Source organism: Anabrus simplex, chromosome 2 (genome assembly GCF_040414725.1).
Source record: "Anabrus simplex isolate iqAnaSimp1 chromosome 2, ASM4041472v1, whole genome shotgun sequence".
NCBI classification, from domain to species: domain Eukaryota; kingdom Metazoa; phylum Arthropoda; class Insecta; order Orthoptera; family Tettigoniidae; genus Anabrus; species Anabrus simplex.
This window is the reverse complement of record NC_090266.1, coordinates 1,099,831,581-1,099,846,582: the sequence shown is the minus strand read 5'-3', so window position 1 is coordinate 1,099,846,582 and position 15,002 is coordinate 1,099,831,581. Positions and strand designations below refer to the sequence as shown.

At 43.3% G+C, this 15,002-nt stretch overlaps 1 protein-coding gene across 1 annotated transcript in view; it reads left to right on the top strand.

The window, feature by feature from the left end:
* Positions 1-15,002, top strand: part of tfc (triforce) — a 581,513-nt gene that overhangs the window by 273,374 nt on the left and 293,137 nt on the right. The gene's annotated exons all lie outside the window — the stretch shown is intronic.

Here is a 15,002-nt window from a genome sequence, read left to right as displayed (position 1 = left end):
ATGTTTAATGAATAATATATAATACTATTTCTTCAAAGTTACTCCAATTCATATAGATTTTAGGAGACATTGTGCACCCTTTAGTCGCTCAATTCCATGGGTGCAATTGGAAAGTCGGAATTTCATTCCACACGAGTTTCTTAACGTGCCGAAATTCAACAGCATAGAGAAGTGTCGCATTGACCCTGAATGCCAACAGTCACAGCCGGAATTGAACCCGCTATCTGGGGAATAGAAGAACATTATTTTTTGCTAGTGGCTTTACGTCGAGCCCATACAGATAGGTCTTATGGCGACGACGGAGTAGGAAAGGCCTAGGAGTTGGAAGGAAGCGGCCGTGGCCTTAATTAAGGTACAGCCCCAGCATTTGCCTGGTGTGAAAATGGGAAACCACGGGAAACCATCTTCAGTGCTGAGAAGGACAATTATTTACAGACTGTGTAACTGAAGTCGACACGAATGATAAGCTCGATAGTGATTCAATAAATTAATGCAGCCATGAACGTAAAGAATATCAGAAAACATATTCTCTTGAAACATTTGTCTTTGAACATCACTTTCCCTCAGGCCTTTCCCTTCCAACAAAAAAGAAATCGAAAGCCTTTCACAGAAAACCGTTCAAGAGTAGCTATCTCCAGTCTTACAATCACGAGGAAAGTTTCCCTAACATGTACAAATATACATTATTTATTGCCACCGTTATTTCTGCCCGTAAGATATAACACCAAGCCAACCGAGTGGAAATGTTGCCGTTAAGATAAAGAAATGGATTTTACTAATTGACAACAAGGAAACGATGTGGTTTGTTTTATTCGCGGTCAGACAATAGGTGTATCTCTCATATCTTGCTATGAACGGCAAATGAACCTTCACAAACATGAGAATGGCATTATGAATTTTGATTTATAATTAACAATAAACTCTTCTTCTCGATGTGTGACTAATTTATAATTGGCGTGAACACATTTTAGTATTGCTTTCGGGCACTCGTTTGACAAGGTACTCAATTAGCTACATCATAAAGGGTAATGTGGAAAATTTTAAGATGCATTTTATTTGTGATGTTATCGTTAGACCCTAGTCACACCGGGCGAGTTGGCTGTGCGCGTAGAGGCGCGCGGCTGTGAGCTTGCATCCGGGAGATAGTAGGTTCGAATCCCACTATCGGCAGCCCTGAAGATGGTTTTCCGTGGTTTCCCATTTTCACACCAGGCAAATGCTGGGGCTGTACCTTAATTAAGGCCACGGCCGCTTCCTTCCAACTCCTAGGCCTTTCCTATCCCATCGTCGCCATAAGACCTATCTGTGTCGGTGCGACGTAAAGCCCCTAGCAAAAAAAAAGACCCTAGTCATAGTATGAAGAGTCAACTAGAAGTTTTTTTTTTTTTTTTTTTTTGCTAGTTGCTTTACGTCGCACCGACACAGATAGATCTTATGGCGACGATGGGATAGGAAAGGACTAGGAGTGGGAAGGAAGCGGCCGTGGCCTTAATTAAGGTACAGCCCCAGCATTTGCCTGGTGTGAAAATAGGAAACCACGGAAAACCATTTTCAGGGCTGCCGACAGTGGGGTTCGAACCTACTATCTCCCGAATACTGGATACTGGCCGCACTTAAGCGACTGCAGCTATCGAGCTCGGTAACTAGAAGTTTAATAGGATACTTTATTCCTTTACTCTTTGCCATCTCTTTAATGTCTGAGTGATGCAGTCTAGTCGTTGCCCTTCAGATCGCAGGATGGCTGGCCCGGTCGCGGGTGAGTTCAGTGGCATTTGATGGAATTTTTTAAGTTTCCGGCTCGTTGAAGAGCTCCTCCGGGATAAAATTCTGGCAACCTAGTGTGTTTCAAAAGTTATTGCAACTGAAGGGACATTAAATAGTTTGTGTTTCGATTTGTATCCGGCTAATTAGTTGAATGGTCAGCGAACTGGTCTTCGGTTCAGAGATTCCAGAGTTCCATTCCCAGCTGGTACAGGGATATTATATTAAGAGTTTTTTCTACGTACATTTACACATAACGCAACACAACACATTACTAACCACCACAGAAACACGCGATAGTGAATACATACCTCCACTTAGGGTTGGTGTCAGAAAGGGCTCCCGCCGTAAAACTGAGGCAAATCCACAGATCGCACTCGTTAATCCACCAGTGTGTGGGAAAAAGTGACAGAGAAACAATATTCGTATTGCCATGGAATATCTATCTGTGTACCGTATACAGTGAACACCCTCTTAACCGGCCTGCTCGGGACCGGACCCTTCATTGCATAACGAAATGGCCGGTTAAAAAGACAATATTAAATTAACAATAACGTACGGGGGCCATATTCCATCTCTGCACCTAATTTCGTCCCCCTAGGGATTTCCAGTTTGCATAGTTGGTACGTACTGTAATGTTTAGCCGAGCGCGTAAACGCGTAGCCTCATCCCGTTGTCTTGTGAGAGTTGATTGTGTGCGTGCACCACGTTTAGTTTCCGTCTACGAAGAGGATTCATTTTTCATGGTGAGCTCAGTTAGTGTAGCGTTCAGAGTAAGAGCCTGTGATTCTTAGAGTGAGCAATGATATGCGAATGAAATACTGGACTGCATTTCAGTCGTGCGGTGTAGCTCCTGGCGTTTGTTGTTCGTAATTTCGTCCTCCCCTTCATTTTATTTGTTATTTATGAAGTTTATTATTATTTTCAGATGGGAAAACGCAAGAAGTGGGATAAGAAGGCTATGAGAAAGGCTATTAAGGCAGTGAGGTACAAGGTTATAAGCGTGCTAGTATAGCGTTTAACATCCCACGAGAAACGCTGAAAGAGAATGTAAAAAGAATACCAAGATAATATTTTTCATAAATGTCTTCTAGTAATTCATTATAGGGAAAGTGTTTGGTAAGGTTAGAAAGGAAAGACATATAAATACCTAATTGTACTTTTCATAAACAAAATTACGAACACATTTTGGTAGTTTATTTTTTGTACTGTTTAAGTCAAATACCGACTGTCTTACGTTATAAAAGTTTAATTGTAACTTGCCGGTAAGTGGAGAATATATTCAGTAATATACAGGGTGAAGCGTCGCAGCGCAACTCCTCACATGCCAGCAATAAAAAAATGTCTCACAAAAGTTCGTCCTGCGAGTATATCCGGCAGAAAAAGGACGTTGAAGTGTGGCAATCTGGCGACACTGTAACCACATGTAGAGTAACTGCCTCTGTCAGCACATATTAGTCGTGCTGTACTGTTGGTGCAGTGGATAGAGTTTTGGGTTAGCGTGCAGGAGGTCGAGGGGTCGATCCTGGGTTGAGACGTATGTTCTTCATTCCGTAAATGTAGACCAGGTGGTATGGTATCAGGCATCTTAATCGTCAACAGCGAATAGATTCACGCCCACGACGTGGAAAGGGCGTCTTTCAAAGCTGACCAATGAAAACGATTGGTTCGTCCATTTCTAGGATCGTAGTATGTAAGTTCAAATGGGTTCTAGAGGACCCGCAGCAATCGCTCTATGGGTAATGTTTGGGTCAATTAATTTTTGTGCCTGGTAGTGTGCATGATAAAACCTCAGTTCCTTGTGGATACCATTCTGAGCGTGTTTTATCTACGCTTGATGCAGGAAAATTTTAAGATTGTTCATCGTTTCAAGCAGTTTTCCTCTTCCTAGTTACAGAGAATAATGACTACTCTATACGGTAGTATTTCAGGGACCGAGCTTGTTAACGCTACGGCTACGGAGCCAAACTCTGCATTCATCAGACGAGTGGGTTCGATCCCCACCGTCGCCTGTCCTGGGAATGGTTTTCTGCGATTTCCCGTTTTCCCTTCCAGGCAAATGCTGGGACAGTTCTTATTCATAGGCCACAGTCGATACCTTTCACCACTTTACCCAGTTTCATGCATCTATCATTTCATATTCATTAGCTCATCAAGCGATGTTCACGACAGGAAGGGCATCCGGCCGTAAAAGTATGTCATATAATTTCACCTCACCTCAACCCCGACACCGTTTCAGGAAGCGGGATTGAGTGCTAGACATTCTTAATACATACATACATACATACATACATACATACATACATACATACATACATACATACATACACACACTGACTGACAGAGCAAATGCAACACCAAGAAGGAGTGGTCAGAACTTTATGCCAATTGCAGGGTAGACTGACGTCACTGAGGTATGCTCATGATGTGAAATGCGCCGCTGTGCTGCGCACGTAGCGAACGATAAATGGGACACGGCGTTGGCGAATGGCCCACTTCGTACCGTGATTTCTCAGCCGACAGTCATTGTAGAACGTGTTGTCGTGTGCCACAGGACACGTGTATAGCTAAGAATGCCAGGCCGCCGTCAACGGAGGCATTTCCAGCAGACAGACGACTTTACGAGGGGTATTGTGATCGGGCTGAGAAGGGCAGGTTGGTCGCTTCGTCAAATCGCAGCCGATACCCATAGGGATGTGTCCACGGTGCAGCGCCTGTGGCGAAGATGGTTGGCGCAGGGACATGTGGCACGTGCGAGGGGTCCAGACGCAGCCCGAGTGACGTCAGCACGCGAGGATCGGCGCATCCGCCGCCAAGCGGTGGCAGCCCCGCACGCCACGTCAACCGCCATTCTTCACCATGTGCAAGACACCCTGGCTGTTCCAATATCGACCAGAACAATTTCCCGTCGATTGGTTGAAGGAGGCCTGCACTCCCGGCGTCCGCTCAGAAGACTGCCATTGACTCCACAGCATAGACATGCACGCCTGGCATGGTGCCGGGCTAGAGCGACTTGGATGAGGGAATGGCGGAACGTCGTGTTCTTCGATGAGTCACGCTTCTGTTCTGTCAGTGATAGTCACCGCAGACGAGTGTGGCGTCGGCGTGGAGAAAGGTCAAATCCGGCAGTAACTGTGGAGCGCCCTACCGCTAGACAACGCGGTATCATGGTTTGGGGCGCTATTGCGTATGATTCCACGTCACCTCTAGTGCGTATTCAAGGCACGTTAAATGCCCACCGCTACGTGCAGCATGTGCTGCGGCCGGTGGCACTCCCGTACCTTCAGGGGCTGCCCAATGCTCTGTTTCAGCAGGATAATGCCCGCCCACACACTGCTCGCATCTCCCAACAGGCTCTACGAGGTGTACAGATGCTTCCGTGGCCAGCGTACTCTCCGGATCTCTCACCAATCGAACACGTGTGGGATCTCATTGGACGCCGTTTGCAAACTCTGCCCCAGCCTCGTACGGACGACCAACTGTGGCAAATGGTTGACAGAGAATGGAGAACCATCCCTCAGGACACCATCCGCACTCTTATTGACTCTGTACCTCGACGTGTTTCTGCGTGCATCGCCGCTCGCGGTGGTCCTACATCCTACTGAGTCGATGCCGTGCGCATTGTGTAACCTGCATATCGGTTTGAAATAAACATCAATTATTCGTCCGTGCCGACTCTGTTTTTTCCCCAACTTTCATCCCTTTCGAACCACTCCTCCTTGGTGTTGCATTTGCTCTGTCAGTCAGTGTACATACATACATACAGTACTATTTCAAGGAAAAATCGAAAGAAGAACGCAGCGTGTGCTCCCGAATTCAAGTACTGTCCTGTCACATCCGTGGATGTAGAGCGATCATTCTCCGCACCGAAGCTAATTTTAACAGACAACCACCACATATTTGTACCAGAAAACTTGGAGAAGATTCTTGCAGTGTACTGCAAAGCAAATTATGGACAGAAGAAGTAGGGTGTGCAGTGTAAAATGACAGAGGAATGTGTATTTGAGTGTATTTCTTCATGTTTATGTTCTTTTTACACGGTTTCCTTACAGCATTACGAATTATGATTATGTTTTATCTAGAAGTCGTCGAAAACTGATTGCTTGATACGGTACGTTTCTCAAACTATGCACGTATTCTTTGTACTAGTGTTAATAGCCACAGTTGTAAGTAGAGGGTGAGTTTTGTTTGCCATTCAGTTGTTACGGTACAAATTTTATGTATTGGTGTGGGTGAATCACGTGAATCGAGTAGAAGAAACTTATGTTTGGCTTTCATAAAAGTTTATTGGCTTGAAAATAACTGCATATCTAAGTGCATATTTCACCGGGCGAGTTGGCCTTGCGGTTAGGGGCACGCAGCTGTGAACTTTTATCCAGGAGATAGTGGGTTCGAACCAATCTGTCGGCAGCCCTGAAGATGGTTTTCCGTGGTTTCCCATTTTCACACCAGGCAAATGCTGAGGCTGTACCTTAATTAAGGCCACGGCCATTTCCTTCCCACTCCTATGCCTTTCCTACCCCATCGTCGCCATAAGCCCTGTCTGTTTCGGTGCGACGTAAACAAATTTTAAATAAGTGCATATTTCACCACTTTTTGCTAGATTTTTTTTTACGTCGCACCGACACAGATAGGTCTTATGGCGACGATGGGTTGGGAAAGGCCTAGGAATTGGAAGGAAGCGGCCGTGGCCTTAATTAAGGGACAGCCCCGGCATTTGCCTGGTGTGAAAATGGGAAACCACGGAAAACCATCTTCAGGGTTGCCGACAGTGGGGTTCGAGCCCACGATCTCCCGATTACTGGATACTGGCCGCACTTAAGCGACTGCAGCTATCAAGCTAGGTACACCACTTTTTGGAGCACATTTGCTTGCTTTTACTGTTGCTATATACGGAATATAAATCCGATGTCTAAGCATTACAAAGTATTAATGTGCGGGTGGACACTTCCGTGTTAACCGCCCCCAGTTTAGTTTCTACGTATCCTTGTAGCCATTCACGGAAACAGGTGCGGTCAAGTGTGTGGAACTCTACGTTCTAATCACCATCGATATATCAGCCCAGGAGAATGGGTGGTTAGAATGGAAAAACACATATCGTGGTATACTTTATTAAGGTGGCATAGGAAAGTAGAAATATATCCTATTTTGAAAGTGCAATAGCTATTACATGCTCCATCAGATTTCATTGACGTTGAACGAAATGAACGCCTTGCATTCATTACATCCACGTACGAGGCGTGATCACTCACTGAAACACTCCCTAGAGGCTGATAATCTAGTCGTTTTAAATCTCAGAAAACAATTGCTGGCTCAAACAGGTTCAGTGACCCTGAACTTGCTTCACAAAGGATGTATCTGTCTGAAGCTTTGAAATATATAACAAACCAACCCCAATGCCCATTACTGGCATTGGCTTGCTAAAAAGACTGATGCCCAGTCGATGGTCCACATTTACTGGAGTGTCATATGGTCAGCGTGACGACATCCTCATTTGTAGTCCTTGTAGTCCAAACGTGGATAGAATCTCTGCCTAACCGCAAATGGAACTTGATGGTTCTTGGAACGAAGGTCATTTCGCTGAAAATTCAGCCAAAGGACCGTGCATTTTTTTTTTTGCTAGTTGCTTTACGTCGCACCGACACAGATAGGTCTTACGGCGACGATCTGTGCATTATTATTATTATTATTATTATTATTATTATTATTATTATTATTGTTATTATTATTTACAATTTGCTTTACGTTGCGCCGACACAAATAGGTCGTATGCCGACGATGTGATAGGAAAGGTGGAGGAGTGGGAAGGAAGTGCCTGTGGCCTTAAAGTACAACCTGGTGTGAAAATGCAAAACCACGGAAAACCGTTACCGACAGTGGGGTTCGAACCCACTATCTCCCTAAACCAAGCTCACAGTTACGCGCCCCTAACTGCATGACCGACTCACTTGGTACTTTATTATTATTATTATTATTATTATTACGCAAATTCATATTCACGTTAACTTTATTGGTTTTATTACATCCCTTTAACTACTTTAATAGCTTTCGAAGACACTGAGATGCCGGAATTTCATCCCGTAGGAGTTCATTTACACGCCGGTAAATGTACTGACACGAGGGTAACGTATTTGAGCTCTTTTATAGACCACCATCGAGCTGATCCAGGATCGAACCTTGAGCACAGGAAGCCAGCCTGTAACCGTCTGAGCCACGCATTCTGATATTATTATTATTATTATTATTATTATTATTATTATTATTATTATTATTATTATTATTATATGGCCGTGCGCGTAGAGGCGCGCGGCTGTGAGCTTGCATCCGGGAGATAGTAGGTTCGAATCCCACTATCGGCAGCCCTGAAAATGGTTTTCCGTGGTTTCCCATTTTCACACCAGGCAAATGCTGGGGCTGTACCTTAATTAAGGCCACGGCCGCTTCCTTCCAACCCCTAGGCCTTTCCTATCCCATCGTCGCCATAAGACCTATCTGTGTCGGTGCGACGTAAAGCCCATAGCAAAAAAAAAATTATTATTATATTACATTGATCGGTCCATTTGAGAAATTCATTGCACAGGGATCTCTAATGATCTGTATTTAAAATTAAGTTGTATACCCCTATGTAATTCAGGGCACGTTCTGCTTCTCTAGACAAGATCTGAAGGTCTCTGCTCGTCCAAGGCAGAGCTGCAACAAGTAATCTGGCCTTGCTAGGGAAAATCTTCACTCTTTCACGCTTCGGCTTATAACATTATCTAAATCGGTTACCTGAAAAGGGCAATCTAACATTAAACCCAAATGTGGTTCTTTGTGGAAGGAGCTCACGAAGGGGAATTGTTCTTTCCATTTTAGTAATATTTTTACGTATACAGACATGAGGCCTCATAACAAATAATTCAGTGTCTTGTCTTTCCTAAGCCATTTCGATGTCCACTTTTGCCATATGCATTTCCACTAAAGCTTTCGACATTAAAATTATACTGTAAATTCTCCCAGGATGACAATACAGTGAAATAAATTGAATCGCGAAGTAAGGAAGGTAACACGCTAGGGTATAATTTTTGTCAGATGTATTCTGTAAGGAAGAAATGATTTTGTATCGAAAGCTGTCCGGCACTACGGTGCAGGGGGAGAAATAGCTGGACCTAGGATATACAGTGTGACTCGAAAACAATACCGTTAGTATGTTGGACAGGACGGCAAACTGATCGTTTTTCAAGAAGCAACCCATATCCGTAAATAGATTGTTTAGGTGCTATATGGCGTGAAAACTCGGCAACACGTCGGGAATGGGTCGTGTGTGTGTGTTCCACATATTTATTTATTTATTTATTTATTTATTTAATGGTGGTTTCGTGCCAATAAGTGGAACGAACAACCTGCCACTTATCCGAGGAAAAATGATCAGGTTGTCTTTCCGTGCGGCACACTAATCGTTGTCAGTGTTGACTTGAATCGCCGTGTGTAACCCATACATATTTACTAGAGTTTAAATGTCGTTCCAACTCAGGGGCGTGTTTGGCGATAGTGGAATAGGGTAGTAAAGGGCTAAGATTGGGAAAGAAGTGGTCGTGGCCTTAATTAAGGAATGAGCTCAACATTTGCCTGGTGTGGATAGAGGAAAACTGTGGAAAACTATCTTCAGGGCTGCCGACAGTGGGGCTAGAACCCCCTATCTGCCGAATGCAAGTTGACATCCACGTGACCCAAACCGCTCACTCGGTGTGCTAAATTCGTTATTCTGCATAACGAATGAATAATAATTTTTGCACAACGCTGGCAGTTTCAGGATTGAAGAAAAAGAGGTTAAAAGCTTGCGTAGTAGGCTAATAATATTATTAGTTCCATGTCGCATTAAGTACTTTTACGGTTTTAGGAGACGCCGAGGTCCCTGAATTTTGTCCCATAGGAATTATTTCACATGGCGGTAAATCTGCCGACACGAGGCTGGCGCATTTGAGCAACTTCTCATACCATCAATCTGCGCCGGAATCGAATCTGCCAACTTGAGTTTAGAAAAATAAACAATTCTACCATCTGAGTTACTCAGCCCAGCATTTCCTTCATTCATTCTTTATTCCTATTACTGACAATCGAAGTAAATAATTACTCTCTTTGGAATCGTCTCGTCTCATGATTTTTTCTTAATAATTATCAACGCACGTTATTGATGTAACATGAAAGTTAGCATTTCGGGTTATCTGAATTAGGTCACCAATTTCGCTTCGGCCATGGTCTAATATCCTCGGAAAGTATTACCTTCAAGCATCTTCTGGCGAAACCTATAACGTTACCAAGATCATTTGTGAACTAAGCACTACTTATTCTGGCACGTCACATAAAATTGGTAGTTGAAAGCAGCCGTGAGTGGAGAAACTATCAATTGTCGAAGATAAAGGGTTAAATTATTTACCATTTCGTAGCAAAATATATAATTATTATCGCATTGGTCTTTACACTCCTGTTACAGCGGGTAATCGCAAGAATATACTGTATAAGGCCATGTTTTGCGAAAGTTATTATACCTGGGGATATATCTTGTGAGCTTATCTGTGTATAAATTATGGGTGATTCCGCCGAAGGAATTTACGTGAGATTCTCCTGCAGTATTGCATGCATTAATGACGTTATTAATGCCCAACAGGATAGTTTCGACTTTGCCATCCAGATCTGTTAGCTGTTGTTGAAACTGGGGTAAATAGCTTCTATCAGAGAGCCGCAGCGCACTTATCTATGACAGCTGACTGACTAGGTCAGTGGCTTATCGCTAGAGCTAGGAATTGTTTTCCTCACTGGAGCACGTTTGACCTTCTGAGTGGTAACATTCAGACGTACTAGTCGTGCTCCGAATCTGAGTACCCAGTACCACCCATAGCTCTTCTTCTTCTTCTTCTTTTTCTTCTTCTTCTTCTTCTTCTTCTTCCATACCTACGGGGTCGCGGGTGCGAACTGTGTCGCACATGTGTATTTGGCCCTGTTTTACGGCTGGATGCCCTTCCTGACGGCAACCCTCTATTGCGTGTTTCTGTAGTGGTTGGTAGTGTAGTGTGTTGTCTGAGTATGAAGAGGAGAGTGACGCTGACCATTCAGCTATGAGTCGGACTACCACCCATAGCTCTGCATACCAGATAATGTAACATCAATGAGTGAACCTGGGACTCCGGTGGAAGCTCCATTTTTCTCCGGTTTGTTCCAAGAGACATATGAAGGAATACTACAATATAACCAGCAGGAAATAACAACAATTGGGACAATGCATATAATAAATATATATACACTTTCCTTACGTCGCACCGACATAGATAGGTCATTTGGTGACCATGGGATAGGAAAAGGCTAGGAGTGAGAAGGTTGACCGTGGCCTTAATTAATTAAGGTACAGCCCCAGTATTTGCCTGGTGCGAAACATTGGAAACCACGGAAACCCATCTTCAGGGCTGCCGACAGTGGGTTTCGAACCCAGTATCTTCCGAATGTAAGCTCACAGCTGCGCGACCGTAACCGCAAGGACAACTCTCTTGGGAATGCATATAATAACTGTCATCAATTGTCCGTGTGGTGCTGGGAAAGCAACCACGACATTACACGTAATGATCTGTCAGAAGTGATTGCAGAAACACTCGAGGAGGTAATCAACCGGGAATTGAACCATGGATTGCCAAATCGTACAACCACTCAATATATCACTACAGCTGTCTGATTTACGGTAGTGAATCTGTGTATATCATCTCTCCTTTAATTAGAATGCAGGCGGAGGGAGGTAGTTTAAAGTGATTGGATACTTTAAGAGTAACAACACTTGGAAGATGTACACTAATAGGAAATCCTTGTTAACATTCTGCCCTCTAAACCATTTTCTGTCGTCCGTAGCTAATACTATTTACTACTACGCGTTCCAATATTTTTAATTATTTTTCCAGATGAAGGCGTTTTAAGATGTGTTTCTTGATGCATTACAATTTGATATAAGTGTTTGAAGTATTATTATTTAAGTCTTGCAGGCCGCGTGCAATTTGCATGTTTGTGTCATCAGTCCATAGAGTGGTTTGAGCCCTCCATATCACTTGTCCTGTACTAACATTTTCGTTTCAACATAACTACTATATCCTACATCTAATGTACTCTATTTGTCACGTATAATTATGCGTTCATCTGCCATTGCTTTTCTTACAGCCTACATTTCCTTCAAGAACTAATTGAACAAATCCTAGGTATTCTATGATCTGTCATATCAATCAGTCTATCTCTTCGTCAGATCGTTCTCCCGTCACCTACTCGATGAAGTATTTCTTCATGTGTGATCCGATCCCTGATCTTCAGAATTCTTCTGTAATACCACATTTCGAAAGCTTCTATCCTCCATCCTTCTGCTCTAGTTATTGTATATTTTGTACGTCCACCGAGAAAGTGCCCGTGCGGTTAGATTCACGTAGCAATCAGCTTGCATTCGTGAGATAGTTGGTTTCGAACACCACTGTCGACAGCACTGAAGATGGTTTCCCGTGCTTTCCCATTTTCACACCAGGCTGTACCTTAAATTAAAGCCACGGTCGCTTCCTTCCCATTCTTAACCCTTTCCTATCCCATCATCACCATAAGACATATGTGTTGGTGCGATGTAAAGCAATTTGTAAAAGTAAAATAAAACAGAGTCATTAAGTGTAGCTCTTATCATTAGGCTATATAATTCCTTAGCCGAATGGTCATAGTAGTGGCCTTCGGGTCAGAGGGCCCCGGCTTCGACTCCCGGTCGGGCCGATGTTAATTCTTCTGGTTCGGGGACTGAGTGTTTGTGTTAGTCTAAATACATCCCACTCCAAATGCACACAATACATCACATTATTAAGCACCACATAGACGCGCAATAGTGAATTTATCCTATCACATAGAAAAGTCCAAACAATTAGAAGAGATCAAAGGAATCATTATATAATGGCGATTTAGAAATTGGGGTTCTTCAACGTCGCACTAAAAACAGGTAGGTTTCAATCTCCTGAAGGGAAGCTTACAGCTAGAAACGTTTAACAATTCTTCTTCTTATTATTATTATTTCTATTCTTATTAAACTGCTATTGGTGTAGAGTGGTCACTAACAAACTGAGATTGTTTTTAACTCATATTTCTACAAGTGTCCTGCATGAAGTACGGAATTATTAATAACATTTATGTCACACCGTAGACTGTTGTGTGAAATTTTTGTAATTTGGAGAAATTTCTTCAACCTAGACCACTTCAGAGTTGGCGCGACTGCAGAAAGCTTATTATAGAAGCAGTTTTAAATACCAAAAGGTCACTTCTTTGTAACAGAAAAGTAATCGTCTGTCTGTGAAGGTAGCTTGCTTGGAGGGGAATGGCTAAGGTACATCCGAACCTTGTATCTGAAATCAGTCTGATTAATCCAAGAATTATTAAGATTTGTTTCCTAATTTCTATAGGACTAATTCATAGATAATTTATGGGTAGTTACCATATTTATTTTGTTAGTGGATGAATAATATTCCAACACCATGCAAACTACTTCAAATTTTAAATGAATATTTGATGTTGGAGATCTCTTTCAAATATTTTATAAACCTGAACATCTTAGTTAACATTCTAGGTCGATGTATTCTAAGTAAGTATCGGTAAACATCAACAAATGAACATAATGGATTTACATGTTACTCTACGCTAAAGATTTGAAAATATTGAGATATTGGGTTCCCCAAATCTTAAATCATGTTGCTACATTTCAGGAGAATTCGGAAAATTTTCCAATTATAAAGTTCAAGGGATTACCAAAATTATACTCTACTTGTGTGACTGAAACGTTGTATAGGGTGGAGTCGAACTCCATCGACAGACTTATGCAGGTTGTTCAGAGATACCTTCTTAGTATATTGGTATAAAAGATCCGTGGTCTCCGGTTCGCGTTACAGAGTAATAATGTAAATACGATTTATTCGGCTTTTTTACCCCAATCATCCTTGTTTCTGCAAAAATACCTTCATATCAGTGATAAAGCCTGTAATACGCAATGACCAAAACGTACGACACAAAACACAGAGCAATGCAACAACCCTCAGATGTAGCACGTCCACTTTTGTCACAGTTGTGTTCAGTCCGATATGTCAGTGTATTACACACTCCCGTACGTAACAAATGCAGAACTGTCCCCTTAAAGGTATTGTTCAAAATGTCGACCAGCATAATCACGACATCGTTCGCTTCCGGCACGTTAAAGAACTCCTGCGGGACAAAACTCAGACACCCCGGTGTTTGCCAAGAGCAATACAGATGCAAATCTAACTGGGGCAACAAACCAAACGAAATGCAATTACTCAGTAACGAGCCACCAGAGACCGCGGATCCCTTATAACAATATCTCTGAACCACTTCCGAAAGTTTGTCGGTGAAGTTCGGCTACATTCTGTATACAGTACTATATCTCACCGCACCGATCTGTTGTAGACCTGTTGTAGTCAGTATAATCCTGTAGTTATGTTGCCGTCCGCCTTCACTGTGTAGTGGCTAGTGTAATTAGCTGCCACACGCGGAGGCCCGGGTTCGATTCCCGGCTCTGCCACGAAGTTTGAAAAGTGGTACGAGGGCTGGAAAAGGGTTCACTCAGCCTCCGGAGGTCAACTTAGTAGAGGGGGGTTCGATTACCTCCTTAGCCATCCTCGAAATCGTTTTCCGTGTTTTCGCACTTCTCCTCCAGGCAAATGCCGGGATGCTACCTAACTTAAGGCCACGGCCCCTTCCTTCCCTCTTCCTTGTCTATCCGTTCCAATCTTCCCATCACCCGACGAGGCCCATGTTCACCATAGCAGGTGAGGCCGCCTGGGTGAGGTAGGCCTACTGGTCATTCTCCCCAGTTGTATACCCCAACCCAAAGTCTCACGCTCCAGGACACTGCACTCGAGGCAGTAGAGCTGGGATGCCTCGCTGAGTCCGAGGGGAATAACCAACCCTGGAAGGTAAACAGAAGAAGAAGAAGTAGTTTAGTTGCCTACATACTAGCATTACATAATATAATTTCGTATGGCTACTATTCACCTGGTGCAAGACAGACCCTCCGATGACGAAGGTCGGCTTCTGCCGCGTATTGGAAGCTGCGTTTTACTGTGATGGAGGGTTCCTAAATTTTGAGGGCAGCACAAAAACCCAGTCCCGAGCTTAGGGAATTAATCGTTTACGATTAAATTCGTACAACCAATACCGTACCCAGGATCGACCGATCGGGGGGGGGGGGGGGT